Here is a 22,392-nt window from a genome sequence, read left to right as displayed (position 1 = left end):
GCTCTCACCGCCGGTGGAGAAACGGCCGTTGTCAACGTCGTACGTCCGCGTGAATCTCGGTGACGCACCACCTACTCGCCGGAAAGCATCCCCTCTGGCCGGAAATCTGCTCCGTCAACTATTCAAAGGTAATTTTGAAACATTTCATGTAGGGTTTTGTTAAATTTCGGTTTTTTTCGTGATGGGTTGGATCTCACGTATCTGAAGTTGTTTTAAGTACCTCTTTGGTAGTTTGTGAGAGGGATTTGCATGAGTATGTAGTTTTGAAGCATTTGAAATGCTTTGCAAGGGTTTCATTTGTATGGATTTAGAAATTTTTGGGTTTTAATGGGGTGGAACCATTAATTGTTAGAAACAAAATATTTTGATATAGGGTTTATACGGTTTGAATGGTTGGGTTTTGATTTTGTGTTTGAAAGGGTTTCGTTGAGGGCTTTAAATGGGAATAATGAGTAGGAAAATCAGAGGAGATCTAAATCCCAAGGGGCATTGCCAATCTTCCGCCATTTTTCCTTCGCTAACGATTTGGGAGTATTTTTGAGAAGCAATTGCATTTTGAATCTGTGTCCTTGTATGTTCCATCTCTTTTGCTGAATGAACTCAACACTAGTTATCTACAAAGCACCTACATGCAAATACGCAGATATGTATGTGTATTAGGAATTTATGAGTAATATTACAGAGAATGTTGTTTCTTGATATCAATGGGTTCTGGTTTTTCTATTATTTATACCCAGTTGATATCTGATCTTCTGTAAGTTGGGATGGTTTAAGGTTCTCTACACAAGCACATACATGCAAAAAAAAAATTTGCTTTTAGAGTTTCATATTGGAAATGTTTTTTTTTAAATGTTAAATCATGAAAATATTTTATTGTAGGGATTTATAAGTCAATACAATTTTCCCAGACCTACTTACTTTTAGAAGCATTTACCAAAACTTTCTTGAGAGAGATGTCTTCACTTAATATCAGTTCCAAGATTAGCTTACCTTTCAAGTAAATATAAGAAAAAAAGGAATATTTTTCATCTGAAACTTATGACAACCTATGCAATAATTTAGCACTCTAGCAAATGGAAACTGAAGTAGACAAGAACCATCTGAAACTTATTCTATATTACCCCCTCTCAAACTTGTTCTGTATTACCCCCTTCAATTCCATAAAATGTTTAATCCATGCCATAGTTTCAAAACTTCCCCACATCATCATGGACTCACCCAAGTCAACTCTTTTTAACTTGGCTGTGTTCTTGTCCGAGTCTGCCTTTTGTCCTACAAAGTCCATCAAAGCTCATCTGATTCTCCTGATTTATGACCCCGTCAACCGATTACTCAGTCGCATCAACCAAGTACTCAGCCGCATCAACCAAGTCGACTAGGATTCACTTTCGCTGCATTTTCATCCCATCGGCATTTTGAAAAACTGATCCATACTGAGTTACAGAACAACCTGCTAATCATGGAGCAACTTTGCCTGTATTTTTTCCCTTTTAAGATTCCCTCCTGTTCTTGAATTTCTTTTTGTTGGTTAAGGTAATGCTAGCCTCGAACAAACTTGATGATTTGAAGTTCTAATTGCCATTGTGATGAATATTTCTTGTCCCTTTTGTTCTTCAACATTTCATGTAGTTAATGTATTTTTTTTTAAAAAAGGGAAAAATACATATACACCCCTTGTGGTTTGGCCATTTTCCACTTTTAACCCCGCGGTTTGGAAGTTACCAATGACACCCCCTCAACTTTATGAGATTTTTTAGTAGAGGGATTAGGGTTACGCCATTTCCCACCGCCACCTCCTTCAACCGCCACCTTCGCCATCTCCGGCCACCGCCGTCACCTCCACCACAGACAATGAAACCCCACCCCATGGGTACATTAAACCCACATTTTAAGAAAAAAAACCTTGATAAAAATAAAAAAGCCCTAAAATATTAGGGTTTTTGTGCAAATCATGATAATGATGTGAATGAAGAGAAATAAAACCCCTAAATCGAGGGTTTGTGTTGATAAATAAATGAGTTGAAAACCCTAATTTTTAGTTGGGGAAGATGGGGGCACTATAGCCATTTCCCCCTCTCCATCCACTCAGTCATGTTAAAAAAACCCATGGAAAGTTGAGGGGGTGTCGTTGGTAACTTCCAAAGCACGAGGTTAAAAGTGGAAAATGGCCAAACCACAGGCTTCTCTCTTAACTCCACCAAAAATAAGAAATGTAACACCAAAATAAGAACTCTTTATATATATCAAAACAAGTTACAAAAGATTTCTACACTTGTTCTCCCTTAAGCCTTCACCCTTGAAGCTTCTCTCTTAACTTTCCCTTGAAGTTCTTAAGCTTGCAATCTCTACAACACTACTTCATATTTGTAGACTGAAAAGACTCCTAAAAATAGTAAATACATTAAACCATAGTTGTAGTTCCCATGAGTCATCTAGGAAGTGTAAGCAACTACATAGGAAATCCACATTTGTCTCTATGATAAATTAGCTACACAAAAAGACTTACATTTTCCATGCATAATAAATAACCTAGAAGACTACATAGAGTTTCCACAAAACCATACTAATATTAATTTTGATTTACTATTTCCAACACCCCTCCTTAAATGAAAATCCCAAAATGTTTCTAGTCTTCATCAACATGATCTTCATCTGAGCTTGATGAAATCTTCATTTTGAACATAACAATTTCGCCATCAAGCAACTTGATCTGATTCTTCAAATCCGCCACACAATCTCTTTCTTTAACTTCAACCGAGGCTTTGAAAAAAAAAGTTTGAGGTCCGCTCCTTCTTTCCAAACACTGTAAATGGGAGGTTTTAACTTAAACTTTTCTGAAGCTTCCATTAGAAATGCTTTGAACAAAACTTGCACAATAATGGTTTCCATCATGGTGCATCAAACATCATAACCGTTGCCTTTTTGCAACACCAACGGTATAAAGAAGAGAATTGTTCTTTTCCCAACACTCATCGGGCCAATAAGAGAAAATCGTTCTCTTTCCCGGAACAGAAAAGAGGACACTTCTCCTTCCAATCTTGAGAATAAGAGAAGAGTATCGTTCTCTTTCTCACACCATAAATTTTGCACCACCCAATGAAATGAAAATACCACAAATAGATATAGAGAAGAGAGTCATTCTCTATTGTAACAAAAAAAAAACCTTAAACAAAAGCTCCTCGTTAAACCTTTAAATGGACCATAATCCTTTCAACCCAAACACTTGAAGGAACATTCAGATCTTGAACAACAGTCAACTTTCACATATGTGTGCTCTTTTGACAATAACTCTTTGTAGGAAATTCCGATTGACGATAACACGCCCTATGCTCTGATACCACTTGTTGGCCCCAATAAACATGGATCGATTATATTGTGTTGAGGTCAAAAGAGAAAGGTAAGGGGGCTTGGAGATACACGGGCAAAGGGGACGTGTAGAGCTCCACGAAAAACAAGAAATGTAACACCAAAATAAGAACTCTTTATATATATCAAAACAACTTACAAAAGATTTCTACACTTGTTCTCCCTTAAGCCTTCACCCTTGAAGCTTCTCTCTTAAGTTTCCCTTGAAGTTGTTAAGCTTGCAAGGGTTTCATTTGGGGTTTCCATGGTTTTCAATGCTTTTCAATGGTTGCATTGTTTTGAATTTGTTTGAAGGGTTTCAATTAGGGGTTTGAAAGTTAGAACTGTTATTCCATTGAAGTTGGATCCATGAAACTACATATTCTGCCCAAGTTGGAACCAGTATTCCATAGACCCTGTATCCAGTATTACTGGTTCAAACTGTGTAATTTGTGGTTCCGTACTTCCTCTATCCAGTTATTGTGGTTTGAACTTTCTAATATGTGGTTCCACTAATCTTATTTGTGAACTTTCTAATATGTGGTTCCATAGTTCCTCTATCCTAACATTAGTTTCAAGTGGTTCCAAGTCTCTAAATAGTGTGTTTTGTACGAACTTTCTGAAACATGGTTTTCTTCGAAGTATCTTTAATTTCAACTTTTCAACTATCTTATACTTGAAGTATCTTCCCCTCCAAGTTTATTCTCCTGGTTTCTGCAGATAAGGACCGGAAGCGGCTCCCCTTTTACTTTGTGAACCCCACAGGGACCTAACCCAAAACCCCTATAGTCATCACAGGAGTTTGTTGCGCAGGAGCTTCGTGCGCATCGTCAGTACCTTGACGGGCAGTTTATCGCGGTTCATCAGCTTCTACAATCCCATCATCAGGAGCAATTGGCGACTCAGCAAGCTTTGACTGGGGTACACACCGAGGTCTCCACCCTACGCCAGGACTTCGGCACAGCGGTCACCTCACTCACGGAGCAGGTTTCTTCACTCACCAACTTGGTCCGCCGTCTGTTGCCCCCAGATCATTAGACCGTTGCTGTGGTTGATTTATGGATAGATGGATGTTATGTTTTTTTTTTATTATTATTATAAATGGTTGATGGATGTTATGTTATATACGGGTTTCATATGTTATTATGGATGGATGGATGAAATGTTATTATCGTTATATTTCTGTGTCTTGCTTGCATGGTATGTTTCTGATGGTTCTTATGAATTTGATTCAAGTATCTATATAGCTATGGTTGTTTTAAGTGATTTTTGGTGGTTTAAGTTTGAATGGTTTAGCTTCAGTTTCGTACGGTTTGTTATGGTTGCTATTAGTTGGGGAGCCATATGTTGTTTGAACCGATGTTTGATTGTTTAAATTTGAAGGGATTAGCTACGGTTGTCATATATGGTGTTGATGATCTTTACGTCTAGTTGTTTCAAGTTACTTGGGGAGCCCTGTGTTGTTTAAAGTGATTACATATGGTTTCTCTATCCTTGGTGTTTCAATGGAGTAATACTGTGTTTGAATAGACTAATATTGTGTTTCAAGTGATTGTTGCTGCTTTCGACAGATACAGACGAAGTTAACAAAATTGTTGATCTTTCCCATCAATTCTTTCCATCTTCGTCATGGTGAGTAACCCCAGATCATTTTCCGTCTGCATCTCCTCCTGTTTCTAGCTCAACTGTTTAATAGTGCCATTTTTTGCAGGCGAAATATGTCTTATCTAGATGCTGTCTGTCACGCTTTCACGAGTCCTTACAAAATATTCGGTTACAGGATGTGCATAGGGATTTCATAAAGGATACCCCATTTACAGATTTGATTCTGCATGAGGGCCTCGAAGATGTCGAGTTGCGGAAGAAGATTTTAACGACAATGGTAAATAAATGGGATCCCAAACAGAAAGATTTTTGTTTGGGCGGCATCGTACTCCCATTTCTAGTTAGTGATGTAGCGAAAATATTAGGTTTAAGTATCATTGGGGAAATGCCGCAATTTGATTGGTCTAACAGGGATACTGTGGATGGTTGGAGGTTTGGGGGTCCAACCGCCACCTTTGACGAGGTGGTCAAGGTTATTCATGCCGATATGGATTCAGACGAAGAAGACTTCGTGAAGTCGACTGTGAAGCATTTGATATTGTTATTCTGCAGCACTGTCTTGTTTGCGCAGAGGAACCAGAAGGCATGTTCTTGCCTCTTCCCGTATATTGATCTGCAGACTATAGGAAATGTTGCATGGGCTTATCCCGTTCATGAGTTCTTGGTCAGATCATTAGATTCACATGCTACACTCCGTGGAAAGGGACATATATTGGGTTGCTCTATCCTTTTATAGGTAATTTTCCATTCATTGCATATAGTTTTTTTCTTTCTATCTTATGCGGATCTAATCTAGTTTCATATCAGGTATGGCTATTTGAGCATACCACGTTATGGGCACCTAATTCTCCTCATGCGTATCCGCGTCTATTTAAGTGGACCGCTCAGATGAATACGATGAAGATGGAGCATCAACAGTTGATTAATTGTATTCTTCATGGGACGGTGAAAGCCTCAGAGGCGAGAGTATAATTCATGTTGGTCGTTGTATGTCTTTCGTGTTATTTTTATAGTCGTATTTGTAATTAATAATATGGAATGTATTCCAGGTGGTTAGGAGGGTCGAAGCTACGGCAAGGGAAGAATCTCTACTTCGACTCGATGATCAACACGACGATGGTAGTATTCCTTGCGATTCAGTCGGTTCAATTGTGGTCGCAGTGGGGGATTGCATGGGTCAAACTCTGCCTGTACTGAGGGATCCAAAGAGGCCAATTGTGACATATCAGAGGAGGGAACGAAGGAGGAGAAGTAGGAGAGGAAGAGGGGAACATGGGAAGTCTGAGGTACATGACTCCGTTACAAAGCGGTCAGTGGGGGATGGCATGGGTCCAATTGTGCGTGTAGTGGGGGATTCAATGGCGCCAACTGCAGCAGAGCAGGGGATGGAAAGAAGGAGGAGGAGTAGCAGAGGAAGTGGGGCACATGAGAAGTCCGAAGTAGATGAATCTGTTACAAAGAGTTCATTGTTGGAGAGGTTAACCAGAGTTGAACGTGAAATGAGAGAGGTAAAAACTCATTTGTTTGGGAGAGATTCCAGAAAGAGGGAAGGTTTGGAGTCAGGGAATAATATCCCAATGAAAATAACGAGAAAGAGGGAACGAGAGGCCGACAATATGGATGGGGAAGCCGAGATAGTGACTGCGAAGGGGGAAGTAGGGGATGGCGTTTTTGTAGATGATATGGGGAAACACATAGTTGATGATAGCGTAGAACATATCTCTATTGATAGCCTAATTACTAGGGATGTCAGGGATGCTGCAGCTAAAATGGTTATCTTGCTTGACAGTCCTGATTTGATCCTCAGTAAGAGTAAGAAATCAAATAAGAAAGAAGATGAAAAAGTGATTGGGAGCATTGAAAAAAATGTGAAGCAACGTCGAAGGAAGTTGCAACCTAGTAGAGCAGTCAGTTCACCGTATGCCATAAGCAACCGGAAAAGCATGTATGCTCTTCGCAATATCACCGGGCCTGCAGCGATGAAGGTGGATGCATTGGCAGCGCTAGACCCTAGGTAAATTTTCGTACAACCTATATTGTTTTGGAATTCTAATTTCTTCGATTAATTGCATACATAGGTTGATTCAGTACAATTATATGACCAAAGGTTCATAGAGGTAGGTGACTTTTTACTCGATTTGCAGTGAGAGAGTCATTCACAGTGATGGGTACCACATGTGTAAAGAAGACTTGCTTATACTAACCGATCGTAGAGGGTGTATATCATCTCCGATAAGATGTTATATGGTTCAGTTAGTAACGTAAAGCGTGAATAATGCGTTGGTACACATATCTTCTTAAATTCCTTCTCGTTGACCTATGCTCTGTTCTGTAGATTGTTAATGTATATACGGATTACTTGAACTTGCGGGACGAATGTTTGCGAACAACAGAAAATGGATCATGCATTTGCCTTGCTACCCATCTACCTGTGAGATTAAATTCACTTATAAGTAATGGTTTTTGTTTTTGAAGCTGCGGGCAATTCTAACATTTCTTTTTCTGGTTGCAGCAACTTATTCTTGACGAAAGATGTGAACGTCCCGATGCATGTTCCAGATTCGTAACTCGTGTAGAGAACACCCCTCTTCAAGAGATACGAAAAGTACTCATTCCAATTAACATTGATATGGTTCATTGGGTACTTCTCGTGTTGGATATGGGGCATCGTACCTTCCTTCTTTACGATTCTCTTTACAGTCGCACGGATTCTAGGAAGGTGCAACCCCTTGTGAGTACTACTCTTTACTTGATTCGTATGACAATTATTAATTAATTTTTTGTTACTACGGCCCTAACGTACAGAATTCTTGATTTGTAGGTCGATTACCTTGTTAAATGGTTCAGAATGGTCAAAGACATTGATATAAGTGCATTCCCCATTGATGTAGTGGTCGATCGGCCCCTACAAGGTAACAGGTATGTTACGTGCAATTACTTCAGTTTACGATACCTCCGTAAACGATTAATTCTTCTTCTCGGTTTTGCTTCATGTTTTGCAGCCACGACTGTGGGCTGTTCGTTTTGAAAGAGATGGAATACATTAGCCGTGACGCTAGCCTCGATTTCACCCAGAAAGATATTACGGCTATGCGAGCTTCCCTACTTTCGGAAATGTTGAATGGGGTCTATGGGAAAGTATCTCTATAAGTTGTTCACATTCTTACCTGGGAGTCATTGTTGTTGGTTGTACATGCATTAGACTTCAATTGCTTGGCGGCTGATCCGATACTTGCTCTCCTCGTTCCTGAAGTAGGTGGGGGAAATCAATCTGCTAGGGTGAGTGGATATTTTGCAAACAATTGGGAAACATCAAAATGTTCTAGTTATTCATTATGATAATTGTGCTTGTTTGCAGGTAAGGCTTGTTCCAAATCCTGGCTCTCTTCAGCGTTAGTGCCAACTTGAAGAAGTCGTGGATGAGGAATGGCTTCAACATCTGCTCCTTCAATAGCAAGCTTGTAAGTGACCAGGATCGAGAGAAGCGGAAGAAGTTGCAGGAAGAATGGGGGAGATGGGAGAAGCACTGGAGACAGTTGCATGAGATGGCGAAGGTAGTGATGAAGAGGAAGAATATGAAGCCAAAGAAGTGGAAGTTGAAGAAGTCGTGGATGTTACAGAAGAGATTGTCTCATATGATTTTTTAGTAGTAGTACTCATTGTTGACACTGAATTTTTTTTTTCTTTTAACTTCTACATGTTGATTGTATCTTTATTTTGAACCCATAACTGACACAGCTGGGACTTTTTGTTTCAGTCCTTATGTTCAATGAAAGCAAGAGGCAGGTGCTAATTTTTTCCCCCGCCATTGGTCTCTCATGGGTCCAGAAATGTAATCTGCAATTTATTATTTTCGCTGATATTGGCAGTACAATATTTTGATATTAGGGCGAACTCCTCTTAAAAGTTTCATTTTCTATAAGGTAGTCCGACACAAAAGATATGTGCTTTTAAGATTAAGTTCTTCACATTACGAGTTTACCACCCAAATGATCATCATTAATATGTATTACACTTATGATCTTGGGCCACAAATGATGTACACATGTGATCAAGACCATTGAATTGGTAGATCCTCGTGAAATAACCTACATGAACCCGGTCGTACACCACATGCACACTCGGCCTTGTATATGATCAACTCCCACAAAAATATTAGGGCGAATTCCACCATATTCGCTGTTGTACTGGACTTTCTTCGGAATTCCGAATTTTTGTTCGGAAGTCCGACGCGGAAATCCGAAGAACCGTCCGGAAATCCGAAGGAACTCCAGTGTAGTTGCCATGGTACTGGACTTCATTCGGAATTCCGAATTTTATACCTCGGAATTCCGACTCGGAAATCTGACCAACCGTCCGGAAATCCGAAGGAACTCCAGTGTAGTTGCCATGTTACTGGGCTTCCTTCGGAATTCCGAACTAAAATTCAGAATTCCGAACATAGTTTCGGACTTCCGAAAGAAGTCCAGAACAATGTCAACTCTACTGGACTTCCGTCGGAAGTCCGGACGTTGGTTCGGATTTCTGAGTCGGAATTCCGAATTTTAGTTCGGAATTCCGAAGGAAGCCCAGTACCATGGCAACTACACTGGAGTTCCTTCGGATTTCCGGACGGTTGGTCGGATTTCCGAGTCGGACATCCGAACAAAGGTTCGGACTTCCGAAGAAAGTCCAGAACAATGTGTACTTTCATTTGTCTCCCGTCGGACGTCCGAACACGTTATCGGACTTCCGACGGGAGACAAGTGATATTGCACTTCCGCTCTCATCATTCGGAAGTCCGACGCTGGGTTCGGACTTTCGAGTAATCGTACGTACACTTTGTTCGTCCACAGATGGAAGGATTACGATGATTCGATGGACCTGATTATTTGAGCACACCATATATATATGTGACGGCGCATCAAATGAATGATTTAGATGATCCAAACAATGTGGGCCGACTGACGTTTCGGTAGTGAGTAAAAACCAATGATATTGCCAACACCAATGATACATTAATGATCACTTTTACAACAGTCACGGTCAGCTGTACAACCAATGTGAGTAAATATTTATGTGCAGTATGAAGAGTCCCAAAATCAATGTCACTTTGTACAAACAAACCAACAACTCCATCCCTAAGCAAAGAAAGGAGGTGCGAATGAGACACTGGACCTACAAGAAAAACATGCAACAATTAATAAAATTATGGGTTTGATAGAGAAATCATATCGAGTGAGTAATAATGGAACATACGTATTTTCTGTAGGTGCGGATGGACCGATGGGCGTCATATTTAACTTAAGATTTACAAGGGGGGATTTTTGCACGTTCTTTTGTTGTGTCCAGGTTCCCCACATGATTTGCAGTTGTGATGTTGTCCAAATTGTAGCCCTCTTTCCATTCGTACTTTTTTGGGTCGTCCAGGCTGTCTTCTTACTCGTGGTGGCAACACTACTTCTGAAACATGGGATGGCTCCGGCCATTGTGTGCGATCTAAAGTAGGGTGAATCACGTCGTCATATGTAGTCCGATAAGTTGAAGTCAAAAACCAATCCTAGCAGTACCTATATTTGTCCAGCTTGTTGACTCCCATGGCTGCTATGGCATGCCCACACGGCAATCCCATAATTTGGAAAAGACCACACGTACACGTTCTCTGCTCTAAGTCCACACGATCTGTATTAGTTGACGATATCACTTCATATTCATTCCAACTACACGGCCGGGGTGTAAACTTACTGCCATACAGACATGATCTGGCTAACCATTTTTCTGCATTATGGGTCAAATGCGTTTTCCATTCAGAAGCAGCCTTGCGGCGAAGGTGGAAGTACTCTTGTACTTTCCATCTAGTGTGATCGACTAGAGCCGCGATCGGTAACTCCCGTGCGCCCTTTAATACGTTGTTGAAGGACTCCGCTGCATTAGTTGTCAACATATTCCACCTAGACCCTTTAAAGTATACATTAGCCCACTTTTCTTTAGGAATCTCAGATTTCCATTTCTCTGCTTTTGCGTTCTTCGCTTTAATACATTCTATCGTCTCCTTATAGTCTCTCTCCCTTAAAGCATATGCGGCTCTGGAAAAAAGTTTGCAAAGTATTTGGCTCTTAAAGGTCTTCAGGAAATTGGCATTGAGGTGACGAATACAGTAGCTATGATATGATCCCGGCAATGCTTCGTCTATAGCTCTATGCAAACCCTTCATCCTATCAGAGGAAATAGTGAGTTCGTTGTTTTTTTTTTGCTGGTATCACCCTTTGGCGGAGTAAACGAAGAAACCATAGCCAGCTCTCATACATCTCATTCTCAACCACTGCATATGCTAACGGAAATAATCCACTGTCACCATCTACTGCAGTGGCAGCTAATAAAATTCCTTTATACTTGCCTCGCAAATGTGTCCCATCAATTAGTATCAGTGGTCTAATTGTTCGACTGAAGGCGCGAATGCTAGGGCCGAATGACCAAAATAAATGACAAAATGTATTATCTCCACCCGTCCATAGCTGACGACTTTGATATACACACATAATGGTGCCAGGATTGCATCTCTCCATCTCTTCAGCATATGCAGGAAGGATGCGGTAAGACGCTTCGGCATTTCCACACATTTTTTCGTGTATAATGACCTTCGCATTGAAAGCCTTGACATAGCTTATGGTTATACCCCACTTATCCTTGATGTATGCTCTTATCAAAGTAGGCCTCACGTCTCCTGGGCAGGGAAATAATCCAAGACAGGTGTCTGCTGCCCAAGCTGCTGTGACAAGGGGATGGTCATTACCCCTCATAGTACCTGAGCATGTATGCTCTGGCACAAACCGTTTTGCCATAACATGATCCAAACAAATTCTCCCACTGATTCTGAAGGGGCAACTTTTATCCTTGCATCTAACAGCATACTTTGTAGGCTTTGAATCTACTGGGACGAATACAAACTTCCGTTCGATTGCGTACTCTTTCACTTTGTTCTTAAATACTTTCAAATTCGGGAAGATTTCCCCCACCTTCATCTCCTCAAGTCCTATACGTCCCTCATTTAATTCATCTACAACCATCTCATCTACTTCCAACCGCTCCCTTCTATATGTATTACACAACGGGTCGCCCACAACGTTCTGTAGACCAACGAGGGGGCGTACAGCTTCGCACTCATCTTCCTTACCAAAGTCACCTTCGCTTTCACTGTCCTCAACGAAGTCATCATCACTAAATGAATCATCACCCTTTATACTGTTACCATCCTTGCATTCAATGGCATCACTAACATGCATATCACTATGGAAATCCCTGCTGAACTCTGCATCGTGCCTGCACAGTAGGGAGTACGTTACAATGCATATTGTATGAGAGAAACATAGAACTGGCGAAGTAAATGTAATTAGTAATTACAAGATTACATGGCAGTGCTCATATGTTGAGTTGTATTTTCCTCTGTCACATTAAAAATAGGGTCCTCATAGTCTTGGTTCAAGTCCACTGAATATCTTTTCGGATTCCGAGGAATATTGGTATCTTCTCGGTTTCTGCCCAATATTTGTATGTTCTTTGGAGCACCAACGTCATTTCGATTAGGTGTTGCTGACGCTGCACGGATGGATTTATTTATGAGGTTCAATGGCGGTTCAAGAGGAGGAGAAGAAGGTTCACAAATATTTCCATCTAAAATAGGATCTTCATAATGTTGAATTCGATCCCTCATATTCCTGAGCAATGACAAATTTCACATCACCTAATAGTGTAATGGAATGAGAGTTCAAAGAATGAAAATCTCCACCTTACTGAATATTTTACCTCCGGATGGGGATCGGTGCAGAACTAATTCCTCCTACTTTTTACTCTTTGGTTATGTACAGGCTCATACAATTGAAGAGGCTATTCTCAAAAAGCATCATCACCATAGCTAGGTCATCGTCATTTCGAATGTCGTACAACATGATTTGATATGGATCCACGACATATCGACATTTTATAGATTGTGAGATACCGGTTGATGTGGTATGAATTTTTTGGTAAACTAGAGACTCAAATTCTGCAAATTTTATATTCCGATTCACAATTAAAGACATCTTCATCCCGCCAATATACTCAAATGATACTTTATCCTTCAAGTACCCATCAACGTGTAACATAAAAGAAGACCTTCTTTCCACCATTTTCGCAAACCCTATTAGGATAAGAACCAATATTAAACCCTCATAAAATTAGAATACAAAGTAATATATGAACAACCATTTACAATGATACAACCACAATTGGAACAATAAGTTACACTCTTGGAAGCACATTTTATTCCTTCGAACCACAGCGAATCCACATTTTATACCTCGGAACCACATTTTATACCCCGGGAACCATTTCGGATTCACATTTTATACCTTCGAACCACTACGGAACCACATTTTATACCCCACAACCACTACGGAACCACATTTTATACCCCACAACCACTATGGAACCACATTTTATACCACGTAACCAGTACGGGATCACATTTTCTACCCTGCAACCACTCCGGAACCACATTTTATACCTCGTAACCACTACGGAACCACATTTTCTACCCCGGAACCTCTAGGGAACAACATTTTCAACCCTGGAACCACTTCGGGACCACATTTTATACTCTGAAACCACTAGGGAACCACATTTCATACCCCAGAACCACTAGGGAACCACATTTTCTACCCCACAACCAGTACGGAACCACATTTTATACCTCGGAACCACATTTTATACCTCCGAACCAGTAGGGAACCACATTTTATACCCCACAACCACTATAGAACCACATTTTATAATTCGGAACCACTAGGGAACCACATTTTCTACCCCGGAACCACTAGGGATCCATATTCTCTACCCTGGAACCACTACGGAACCACATTTTATACACCGGAACCACTTGGGAACCACATCTTATTTCCCGGAACCACTTCAAAACAACATTTTATACGCCGGAACCACTAGGGCACCACATTTCATACACCGGAACCACTAGGGAACCATATTTTATACCCCGGAACGACTACGGCACCACATTTTATACCTCAGAACCACTACGGAACCACATTTTCTACCTCGGAACCACTACGGAACCACATTTTCTACCCCGGAACCACTACGGAACCACATTTCATACATAAGAACCACTAGGGAACCACATTTTCTACCCCGGAACCACTAGGGAACCACATTTCATACACCGGAACCACAAGGGAACCACATTTTACAACCCGCAACCACTACGGAACCACATTTTATACCTCGGAACCACTGCGGAAGCACATTTTCTACCCCGGAACCATTGCGGAACCACATTTAATACACAAGAACGACTAGAGAACCACATTTTATAACCCGCAAACACTACGGAACCACATTTTATACCTCGGAACCACTAGGGAACCACATTTTCTACCCCGGAACCACTAGGGATCCATATTCTCTACCCTGGAACCACTACGGAACCACTACGGAACCACTTGGGCACCACATCTTATTTCCCGGAACCACTTCAAAACAACATTTTATACGCCGGAACAACTAGGGCACTGCATTTCATACACCGGAACCACTAGGGAGCCATATTTTATACCCCGGAACGACTACGACACCACATTTTATACCTCAAAACCACTACGAAACCACATTTTCTACATCGGAACCACTACGGAACCACATTTTCTACCCCGGAACCACTACGGAACCACATTTCATACACAAGAACCACTAGGGAACCACATTTTCTACCCCGAAACCACTAGGGAACCACATTTCGTACACCGGAACCACTAGGGAACCACATTTTACAACCCGCAACCACTACGGAACCACATTTTATACCTCGGAACCACTGCGGAAGCACATTTTCTACCCCGGAACCACTGCGGAACCACATTTCATACACAAGAACGACTAGGGAACCACATTTTATAACCCGCAACCACTACGGAACCACATTTTATACCTCGGAACCACTAGGGAACCACATTTTCTACCCCGGAACCACTAGGGATCCATATTCTCTACCCTGGAACCACTACGGAACCACATTTTATACACCGGAACCACTTGGGAACCACATCTTATTTCCCGGAGCCACTTCAAAACAACATTTTATACGCCGGAACCACTAGGGCACCACATTTCATACACCGGAACTACTAGGGAACCATATTTTATACCCCGGAACAACTACGGCACCACATTTTATACCTCAGAACCACTACGGAACCACATTTTCTACCTCGGAACCACTACGGAACTACATTTTCTACCTCAGAACCACTACGGAACCACATTTCATACACAAGAACCACTAGGGAACCACATTTTCTACCCCGGAACCACTAGGAAACCACATTTCATACACCGGAACCACTAGGAAACCACATTTCATACACCGGAACCACTAGGAAACCACATTTTACAATCCGCAACCACTACGGAACCACAATTGATATCTCGGAGCCACTGCGGAAGCACATTTTCTACCCCGGAACCACTGCAGAACCACATTTCATACACAAGAACGACTAGGGAACCACATTTCATAACCCACAACCACTACGGAACCACATTTTATACTTTGGAACTACTAGGGAACCACATTTTCTACCCCAGAACCACTAGGGATCCATATTCTCTACCCTGGAACCACTACGGAACCACATTTTATACACCGGAACCACTTGGGAACCACATCTTATTTCCCGGAACCACATCAAAACAACATTTTATACGCCGGAACCACTAGGGCACCACATTTCATACACCGGAACCACTAGGGAACCATATTTTATAACCCGAAACGACTACGGCACCACATTTTATACCTCAGAACCACTACGGAACCACATTTTCTACCTCGGAACCACTACGGAATCACATTTTCTACCCCGGAACCACTACGGAACCACATTTCATACACCGGAACCACTAGGGAACCACATTTTACAACCCGCAACCACTACGGAACCACATTTTATACCTCGGAACCACTGCGGAAGCACATTTTTTACCCCGGAACCACTGCGGAACCACATTTCATACACAAGAACGACTAGGGAACCACATTTTATAACCCGCAACCACTACGGAACCACATTTTATACCTCGGAACCACTAGGGAACCACATTTTCTACCCCGGAACCACTAGGGATCCATATTCTCTACCCTGAAACCACTACGGAACCACATTTTATACACTGGAACCACTTGGGAACCACATCTTATTTCCCGGAACCACTTCAAAACAACATTTTATACGCCGGAACCACTAGGGCACCACATTTCATACACCGGAATAGCTAGAGAACCATAATTTATACCCCGGAACGACTACGACACCACATTTTATACCTCAGAACCACTACGGAACCACATTTTATACCTCAGAACCACTACGGAACCACATTTTCTACCTCGGAACCACTACGGAACCACATTTTCTACCCCGGAAACACTAGGGAACCACATTTCATACACTGGAACCACTAGGGAACCACATTTTACAACCCGCAACCACTACGGAACCACATTTTATACCTCGGAACCACTGCGGAAGCACATTTTCTACCCCGGAACCACTGGGGAACTACATTTCATACACAAGAACGACTAGGGAACCACATTTTATAACCCGCAACCACTACGGAACCACATTTTATACCTCGGAACCACTAGGGAACCACATTTTCTACCCCAGAACCACTAGGGATCCATATTCTCTACCCTGAAACCACTACGGAACCACATTTTACACACTGGAACCACTTGGGAACCACATCTTATTTCCCGGAACCACTTCAAAACAACATTTTATACGCCGGAACCACTAGGGCACCACATTTCATACACCGGAGTAGCTAGGGAACCATATTTAATACCCCGGAACGACTACGGCACCACATTTTATACCTGAGAACCACTACGGAACCACATTTTCTACCTCGGAACCAGTACGGAACCACATTTTCTACCCCGGAACCACTACGGAACCACATTTCATACACAAGAACCACTAGGGAACCACATTTTCTACCCCTGAACCACTAGGGAACCACATTTCATACACCGGAACCACTAGGGAACCACATTTTACAACCCACAACCACTACGGAACCACATTTTATACCTCGGAACCACTGCGGAAGCACATTTTCTACCCCGGAACCACTGCGGAACCACATTTCATACACAAGAACGACTAGGGAACCACATTTTATAACCCGCAACCGCTACGGAACCACATTTTATACCTCGGAACCACTAGGGAACCACATTTTCTACCCCGGAACCACTAGGGATCCATATTCTCTACCCTGGAACCACCTTTTATACACCAGAACCACTTGGGAATCACATCTTATTTTCCGGAGCAACTTCAAAACAACATTTTATACGCCGGAACCACTAGGGCACCACATTTCATACACCGGAACAACTAGGGAACCATATTTTATACCCCGGAATGACTACGGCACCACATTTTATACCTCAGAACCACTACGGAACCACATTTTCTACCTCGGAACCACTACGGAACCACATTTTCTACCCCGGAACAACTACGGAACCACATTTCATACATAAGAACCACTAGGGAATCACATTTTCTACCCCGGAACCACTAGGGAACCGCATTTCATACACTGGAACCACTAGGGAACCACATTTTACAACCCGCAACCACTACGGAACCACATTTTATACCTCGGAACCACTGCGGAAGCACATTTTCTACCCCGGAACCACTGCGGAACCATATTTCATAGACAAGGACGACTAAAGAACCACATTTTATAACCCGCAACCACTACGGAACCACATTTTATACCTCAGAACCACTAGGGAACCACATTTTCTACCCCGGAACCACTAGGGATCCATATTCTCTACCCTGGAACCACTACGGAACCACATTTTATACACCGGAACCACTTGGGAACCACATCTTATTTCCCGAAACCACTTCAAAACAACATTTTATACGCCGGAACCACTAGGGCACCACATTTCATACACCGGAACCACTAGGGAACCATATTTTACACCCCGGAACGACTACAGCACCACATTTTATACCTCAGAACCACTACGGAACCACATTTTCTACCTCGGAACCACTACGGAACCATATTTCATAGACGGGAACCACTAGGGAACCACATTTTACAACCCGCGACCACCACAGAACCACATTTTATACCTCGGAACCACCAGGGAACCACATTTTATACCCCGCAACCACTACAGAACCACATTTTATACATCGGAACCACTACGGAACCACGTTTTCTACCCCGGAAGCACTAGGAAACCACATTCTATACCTCGGACCCACTGCGGTACCACATTTTCTACCCCGGAACCACTACGGAACCACATTTCATAAACAAGAACGACTAGGGAACCACATTTTATAACCCGCAACCACTACGGAACCACATTTTATACCTCGGAACCACTAGGGAACCACATTTTCTACCCCGGAACCACTAGGGATCCATATTCTCTATGCTGGAACCACTACAGAACCACATTTTATACACCGGAACCACTTGGGAACCACATCTTATTTCCCGGAACCACTTCAAAACAACATTTTATACGCCGGAACCACTAGGGCACCACATTTCATACACCGGAACCACTAGGGAACCATATTTTATACCCCGGAACGACTACGGCACCACATTTTATACCTCAGACCACTACAGAACCACATTTTCTACCCCGGAACCATTACAGAACCGCATTTCATACACCGGAACCACTATGGAACCACATTTTACAACCCGCAACCACCACGGAACCACATTTTATACCTCGGAACCACTAGGGAACCACATTTTATACCCCGCAACCACTACAGAACCACATTTTATACATCGGAACCACTACGGAACCACATTTTCTACCCCAGAAACACTAGGGAACCACATTTCATACACCGGAACCACTAGGGAACCACATTTTATAACCCGCAACCACTTCGGAACCACATTTTTTACCCCATGACCACTCGGGAACCACATTTTATACCCCGGAACCACTACGGAAACACATTTTATACCTCGGAAGCACTAGGAAACCATATTTTCTACCCTGAACCCACAACGGAACCACATTTTATACATCGGGACCACTAGGGAACCACATTTTATACCCCGCAACCACTACGGAACCACATTTTATACCTCAGAACCACTAGGAAACCACATTTTCTACCCCGCAACCAGTAGGGAATCACATTTTTTACCCCATGACCACTCGGGAACCACATTTTATACCCAGGAACGACTAGGGAAACACATTTTATACCTCAGAACCACTACGGAACCATATTTTCTACCCTGGAACCACTACGGAACCACATTTTATACACCGGAACCACTACGGAACCACATCTTATACCCCGGAACCACTAGGGAACCTAATTTTATACCCCGGAACCACTGCGGAACCACATTTTATACATCAAAACCACTAGGGAACCACATTTTCTACCCCAGAACCAGTACGGAACCACATTTTTTACCCATCACCACTCGGGAACCACATTTTTTACCCCGCAACCACTACGGAAACACATTTTATACCTCGGAACCACTAGGGAACCATATTTCTACCCTCGAATCACTATGGAACCACATTTTATATACCGGAACCACTACAGAACCACATTTTATACCCCTCAACCACTACAGAACCACATTTAATACCCGGGAATAACTACGAAACCACATTTTATACCCCACAACCACTACGGAAACACATTTTATACTTCGGAACCACTACGGAACCATATTCTCTACCCTGGAACCACTAGGGAACCACATTTTTACCCCGGGACCACTCGGGAACCACATTTTATACCACGGAACCACTACGAAAACACATTTTATACCCCGCAACCACTCCGGAACCACATTTTCTACCACGAAACCACTAGGGAACCACATTTTCTACCGCGGAACCACTACGGAACCACAATTCATACCCAGGAACCACTAGGGAACCGCATTCCATACCCCGCAACCACTACGGAACCACATTTTATACGTCACAACCAGTAAGGAACCACATTTTCTACTCCGGAACCACTAGGGAACCACATGTTTTACCCCGTCACCACTCGGGAACCACATTTTATACCCCGGAACCACTAGGGAAAAGCTCTTCGATCCCCCGGTGATAAGGACGGGAACGAGACACGGGGGGTTATCTATGGAGCATTTGAATTGCCCATTTCTGTTGGAATAGTTGAAAGTCTTCTTCTTAGGGGATTTGATTTTTTCTTATCTTAATAGAGTTTGAACTTAGCCGTTTAAGTTGCGAGTGGACCAGTGTGAAGCTACACATTTTATACCCCGGAACCACTACGAAACCATAATTTATACCCCTGAACCACATTTTATACCACGGAACCACTAGGGAACCACATTTTATACCCCGGAACCACTAGGGAACCATATTTTATACCCCGCAACCACTACGGAACCACATTTCATACCTCGTAACCACTAGGGAACCAAATTTTATACCCTGGAACCTCTACGGAACCACATTTTCAACCCCGGAACCACTTGGGAACCACATTTTATACGCCGGAACCACTAGGGAACCACATTTCATACCCTAGAACCACTACGGAACCACATTTTATACCCTAAAACCTAGTACAGAACCAAATTTTATACCTCCGAACCACTGAGGAACCACATTTTATACGCCGGAGCCAGTACAGAGTGACATTTTCTACCCCGGAACCGGTACGAACCAAATTGGGTAGAAACAAGTAATGGTCTTTTTCCAACAGAGAATATGGTGGTTCTAACTTTCTTTTAAAACCCAACAAAACAATGGAAACAATTATACAACCAACATAGAACAACTTTGGTAATTTCTCTCTTTTTTCCAACACAAAACAATGAAAACCTTCATAAAATGTTCAAACCCAACAAAACTGAAAACCTCCATAAAATGTAAAATCCCAACAAAATATGAAAACCTTCATAAACTGTTAAACCTTATCGAAGTAGAGGAGCATGGACCTACTTGGAGCTATGTTTATCACCGACGTTCAAATTTCTCACAAGTAATGGTGTTTTTTTTTAACAAAATACAATGGGATTAGAGCTTCCAAAGGATAGGGATTGGCTGCACTTGTATTTTTCACGTTGCCTGGGTGAGGTGAGGAAGAAGAAAGAAAAACATGGGGATTAGAGCTTCCAACGGATGGGAATGGCTGCACTGGTATTTTTCACGTTGGCTGGGTGAGGTGAGGAAGAAGAAAGAAAAACGTGGGGACTAGAGCTTCCAAAGGATGACAATGGCTGCACTGGTATTTTTCACGTTGGCTGGGTGAGGAGAGGAAGAAGAAAGAAAAACGTGGGGATTAGACCTTCCAAAGGATGGGAATGGCTCTGCTATTTTTGACATTCCCTGGGTAAGGTGAGGAAGAAGAAAGAAAAAGAGCTTAAGAAATGGTGGGAAAATGAATGAAAGTGAGGGTATATTTGTCATAAAATTGATACTCTCTCACCTGACAGCCCTTTTTTAATAATTTTTAAATATCTACCCTTTATTAACAATTTAGCATAATATTTGCATTTTTTTAATAGAAAAACCTTACACATACATATATGTGTATTTGCATGTAGGTGCTTTGAAGATAACTAGTGTTGAGTTCATTCAGCAAAAGAGAAGGAACATACAAGGACACAGATTCAAAATGCAATTGCTTCTCAAAAATACTCCCAAATCGTTAGCGAAGGAAAAATGGCGGAAGATTGGCAATGCCCCTTGGGATTTTGATCTCCTCTGATTTTCCTACTCGTTATTCCCATTTAAAGCCCTCAACGAAACCCTTTCAAATACAAAATCAAAGCCCAACCATTCAAACCGTATAAACCCTATGTCAAAATATTTTGTTTCTAACAATTAATGGTTCCACCTCATTAAAACCCAAAAATTTCTAAATCCATACAAATGAAACCCCTTGCAAAGCATTTCAAATGCTTCAAAACTACATACTCATGCAAATCCCTCTCACAAACTACCAAAGAGGTACTTAAAACAGCTTCAGATACGTGAGATCCAACCCATCACGAAAAAAACCCAAATTTAACAAAACCCTACATGAAATGTTTCAAAATTACCTTTGAATAGTTGACGGAGCAGATTTCTGGCGAGAGGGGATGCTTTCCGGCGAGTAGGTGGTGCGTCACCGAGATTCACGCGGATGTACGACGTTGGCAACGGCTGTTTCTCCACCGGCGGTGAGAGCTCTCGTCGGAGAAGACGAAGGTAAAAAAAAGTGTGAAAAGTTAAAAACGAAAGTAATATAACAGTTAAAAGGTTAAAACCTAGACTAAGGGTATTTTTGTCTTTATACATTTTTTCTCTCACCTCACACTCCTTTTTAATAATTTCCAGATTACTAC

Source organism: Tasmannia lanceolata, unplaced genomic scaffold (assembly GCF_043159265.1).
Source record: "Tasmannia lanceolata isolate RefF3 unplaced genomic scaffold, GAP_Taslan_0.1 ptg000037l, whole genome shotgun sequence".
Lineage (NCBI taxonomy): Eukaryota > Viridiplantae > Streptophyta > Magnoliopsida > Canellales > Winteraceae > Tasmannia > Tasmannia lanceolata.
This window is presented reverse-complemented; position numbering follows the sequence as displayed.